The sequence below is a fragment of the Asparagus officinalis genome, unplaced genomic scaffold (assembly GCF_001876935.1).
Source record: "Asparagus officinalis unplaced genomic scaffold, Aspof.V1 AsparagusV1_Un235, whole genome shotgun sequence".
Lineage (NCBI taxonomy): Eukaryota > Viridiplantae > Streptophyta > Magnoliopsida > Asparagales > Asparagaceae > Asparagus > Asparagus officinalis.
The window spans coordinates 1-5,335 of NW_017972500.1; the positions used below are offsets into that span (position 1 = coordinate 1).

The following is a 5,335-nucleotide window of genomic DNA, read 5'->3' on the forward strand; positions in this document are numbered from 1 at the left end:
TCGCCGTCCTCGCCCTCGTCTTCTTCTCTCTCCTCGTTCCCCTCGCTTTCCTCCTCGGCCTCCACAATCGATTCCCTTCTGGTGATCTCTCTCTCTCTCTCTCTCTCTCTCTCTGATTAGATCTGAGCATGCATTATGCTTAGATCTCGCTAGATCTGTTCCTTATTGAGATTTGAGCCTTGATCGGTTGGTTTTACTGTGTGCAGGTTACTTCAACGATGATCGGTCGTCGTCGGTGAGATTTTCTTTTTTTTTTCTGCTTGGTTTTTGGTTCAAAGTGATGAATTTGTTGCCGGTGCATTTATGTGATTGTGTTTGATTGTTTTAGGAGACGAGTTTTGCGAATTTTGAGCGAGCTGATAGTGATCGGGAGCTGCCAGAGGTTAATTTTCTCATCTAATGATTTTTGAGTAACCTCACCTAATGGTCGCTTTCTTTCTCAAATTGGAATGCTTGATTTTTGAGTGATGACGGCATTTGATCACAAAAGTTTGTACTCTTGAATCTAGCTATGTTTGAATTGTTTCATTTGTAGGCAAGGTATCAATTGACATTCTAGGTGATTGGATTGGGTATCTTGTGAAAAAAATTGGTTTTCTTCACTTCCATTTTTTTAGTGTTGGATTTGACCAGAGTTGTGTTGAGCAAGTTTGCTGACAAGGAGAGGATTCATTTACGTGATACGAAATTTTTCACAGTACAATAATTAAACTAGTAGGTGCGAAGTCCTTATCGTTGAAACTATACATACATTTGTGTACCATGCAACTGCCGACAATATGACTTGAGTCACCAACCTGTAAGAAGTGTATTATTTACTAAAGTATGTAATGATTTTATACTATTTTTCTTAATTGATCTTGAAGCTTCCTTGGGTTTGTGTACCCCCAGAGTTCTTACAACTTGTAGACAAGATATATGGCTTCTCTTAAATGAGCTTTCTTCTGTGAATAAGACAATTTGCACTAATGAGGAATTTTTTTTCTTCAACCTAAGATTAGTATATAAGCATTTTGCAGATCATGTTCTCTTCTTCTTGCATCCTTCTGTTCCTTCTGCTAGTGCAGGAAGGACTGACTTCCCAACTGTTCAGCTTAGGCTGTCTTTTACCATCATTCAGTTAATTGCAGAATGATTTTTTCTCCTTTTATTCTCCTGTTGCTATCTACTTGTTCTTTTATTATGTGAATATTCTTCTTTTACTATACAAACTGTGTAGAACATGAATTTCAACCTCATTAACTTCTCCATTCGGTGATTTGAACAACCAATTTCTGGGTACTTCTGGAATGGATACATTACGCAGGTTCATTTTTTTGAAATGTATTCCACTTCTATCTTTTAGGATATTTCTGAGAATACAACCAAGCAAGCAGACGAGAACCTTCATTTGGAAACCAACACAAGGCAAGCAGATGGGAACTTACATTCGGAAACTAACATAAAGCAAGCAGATGGGAGCTTGAACCCTGAAGCTGACAATGAATCCACAAATAACGGTGGACAAACTATTTCACATCAGAAGAGTACTGTTCTAGAACTGCAGGATACTGTTTTACGCAGAGAAGGTTCGCAAAATCACATGCTCTATAGCTCTTAGGATGCTACCTGTCAATTGTTTTCTTTTTTATACCCAAAGGTATTAATGCTACTTCTAATTTTTGTAGTTCCACCAGCAACTCAAACAATATCAGAGCCACTTCCAGTTCCAAATACTACTGTAAGTTGTTACTTTGATTTATTCTCAAATACCTGTTGTTAGCTGTACTTAAGCTTCAGTTTTTGGCTTTTGTGATTCTCCAGCTGATCAATGTCTGATTTTTCAGTTACAATGACAATAAATTGATAGGGTTAAGTCAACTGGAGATTGTTAATGACAATTGATATAATTTTTATGATTCTAAGAGAAAAGTACTTTGCTAGGATTTATCTTAGATCCTATTATTATCATTTTAGTTTGCAGAATATGTTCTTGAGTCTTTGAGCTACCTGGATTTAACTTATAGGACCAGTGTGAAACATATTTCCCCCGCTACAGTAATTCCGGTTTTACCTGCTACAATATTTTTTTGGATTGCTACATTGCCCCCTGCCTCTTCTACAGTACCCCCGTGTGCTACAATAAAATCGGTAAAAAAATCTGCAGGGCCAGTTTCGTATTGCTACAGTAATAATACTACAGCAGATGGTACTGTAGCATGAATAGTAACTCTTGGGTTTCTCATTTGTATAGAGGAGTAGATATCGGGAGTAACTAGTATCTTTTACTGGTTTCAGAATGGCGACATAGATAAAAGGATAAATCCTACCGATGTTTCAGCTATTGATGAAGCTAAAAAAGTTTGTCAGCTCCAGTTTGGTAGCTATTGCCTTTGGTCCATAGAACACAAAGAAGTAATGAAGGATTCTGTGGTGAAGAGACTCAAAGATCAGCTTTTTGTGGCCAGAGCTTACTATCCAAGCATCACAAAACTTCAAGCCGAAGAGCAGTTGGCACGTGAGCTAAAACAGAACATTCAAGATCATGAACGTATGCTTAGTGAAGCCGTTTCGGATGGGGATCTTCCAAAACTGTAAGTTTAACGCTGAAAGTATTTTGTTTTCTTCTTGTTATTGTTGTTTCTTTTTTTTTTCTTTTTCTTTTTGCCTTCTGCTCTCACACATAAGTTACAACCTTGTGATAACTCTTACCTAGTGAGGTAATATGTCGTGATCTTGTCTATGGGCTGGATGTAGTCTTTTTTCTTTTTGATATATGATGTTGCATTCAAAGAATGGAGTATGTTATGCTAAGCATCATAAATAACCACTAAGTATCAAAAAGATTTTTCTTTATTTTGAAGGATTAGGTACCGTATATTACTGAAACACCGTATAAATATTAAAAGAAAATAATAAAATAAAAATGCGATGTGGTTTCTTTCATATACTGTGCAAGTTTATTAATAAAACTTGGATATCGTTATATATTTGCAATACATAATCATTACCTGAAAGGTCATATTACTGGGAAATGGACAAATCGTATAAAGAAAAAATTGCAGATAACCCCCTCATATTTACCGCGTGGCCCCTCTCGATTCCCACATTGTGTACATAGCTTATATTTGCTGTTATAGAATCAAACTCTCACATCTTGTAAGTTTTTGTGGTCATAGAGATGAATATCATGTTATCAACACAGGATATGGGTGTCAGGCATGGGAATCTCTATGTGTTGTCAGCACAGGTATAGGTGTCAAGCATAGGAATGATTTAATTCTAGAGTTTAGACACAAAGATTTGGTTGAGTATATTTATGAATAGTCTAGATTTATCACATTCATAATCTTATATTCAACCATTGATTTGTAAAAACTTAGAATTCTAAAACTTAAATCTGAGTATCTGTATTTATCTAAGAGAGACTGTTGTTTTGTGTGGGAGTATGGGAAATTAATTCATTATATATTTTCAAGTTATGTACAATAAATATTACCTGAAACATCATAATTTACCACTAGGAAATGGACAAATGATATAAAGGGTAAATTGCAGATTACCCCCTCTTATATACCTTAAGTGGCCCTTATCACCTCTCAACTCGTATATTAGCACGTGTCACTTCTCAACTCGTTTAGTAGTGCTTATCACCTTTCAATTCATGCCAGAGAGGTTTATCCCAACTCAGGGATGATGCCTGCTAATAAGTGCTACCTACAATTTAGATGAGGGAATTATTTACAATTTTACCCTTGGATAATGCATCTGTAATGCATTATTACATTGAATATCTGAGATATTTTCTCTTACTGCTTTTATGAAACTTGGGGTTCAGATTGTTACTATAGATTTATCAACAAAGCAGAATGTGCAATAGTTGGCTCAGGGGGATATTATAAATGCTGGCATAGAGGATCTACTGATTTTGGTTAGGATATCGGCTCTTTATCATCAAGAAATATTTTTCTTGATCATCAAATAGCTGCATGTTGTGATTGTAGAGTTATAGGATGGAAGAAAAGGTAATAATGAAGATTTTTGATACATTGTGATCGTTATTTGCCAGTAAAATTTGATGCTTATAGGAAACTCTATGAAACTTGTTCCTTCTTATTGTCTTTGAAGGTTATTAAAATATTCAACTTTCAACAATGGATATCCACTGCATCTCTGCAGGGTTGTATATCTTCTTTTCCACTGATATCCTTTAGAAGCCATGTGGCAGTATATTTTCTATTTCACTATATGTTGCAAGGAAATATTAACTTTAAAGATTTGTTAACATCCAGTCCACCTCCTGTCAGTGTTGTACAGAAGATACAAAAGATGGATCAGGCAATTGCGAGAGCCAAATTATGTACCGTAGAATGCAGTAACATTGACAAGAAACTGAGGCAGATTCTTGATCTGACTGAAGATGAAGCTTATTTCCATATGAAACAAAGTGCGTTCTTGTATCATCTTGGTGTGCAGACCATCCCTAAAAGCAGCCATTGCTTATCCATGAGGTTGACAGTTGAATATTTTAGATCTCAATCAGTGGATGTAGACTTGGATAATCACAAATTTCACAGCCCAAGTTTGAGGCACTATGTAATCTTCTCGAGGAACATATTAGCATCTAGCGTTACTATCAATTCAACCGTGATGAACTCAGAGGTATTGTGTTCTTAGGTTTTTTGTATGTATACCCCTTAAGTCATGTGTATTTCCAAAACAACCACCGAAATCTTAGTATTTGCAAAATTACACCCAAATCATAAACTTTGGAGAAAACATTCCCTCAAATCAACAAATCATCAACTTTGAGAGGCTTATTCGTAACTGTAATATAACAATATCAACAAAAAAATGGTCAAAATTTCACTCACCATATCCAACAAAGTTGATGATTTGTTGATTTGGGGGTATTTTTTCCCCTTTAGTTGATGATTTCGGGTAGTTCTGCAAATGCGCATGATTTAAGGGGTACACATTCAATGATTTATTAACTACATCATATCTATTGTGTACTGATGCCTGATTACATGTATATTTCAGGAAACAGAAAATATTGTTTTCCATGTGCTTACTGATGTAGAGAACTTTTATGCCATGAAACTCTGGTTTATCAGAAATTCTTATGGGAAGGCAGCCGTTCATATTCTAAACTTTGATGAGCTTTACAATATTGATGACCCCTATAATCTAGGAACACAGCTGACCCTCCCTGAGGAGTTCCGAGTTTCTGTTCATAACAGTGAGCAGCAATCTTCTGGTCAGATGAGAACTGAATACATATCTGTTTTTGGCCATTCTCACTTCCTTCTTCCAGACATATTCAAGAATCTGAAGAAGGTTGTGGTTTTGGTTG

At 35.8% G+C, this 5,335-nt stretch overlaps 1 pseudogene; it reads left to right on the plus strand.

Annotated features, from left to right (window-relative positions):
• Positions 1–6: 6 nt before the first annotated feature.
• The window catches only part of LOC109827472, a 5,902-nt pseudogene continuing 573 nt past the window's right edge, over positions 7–5,335 (plus strand).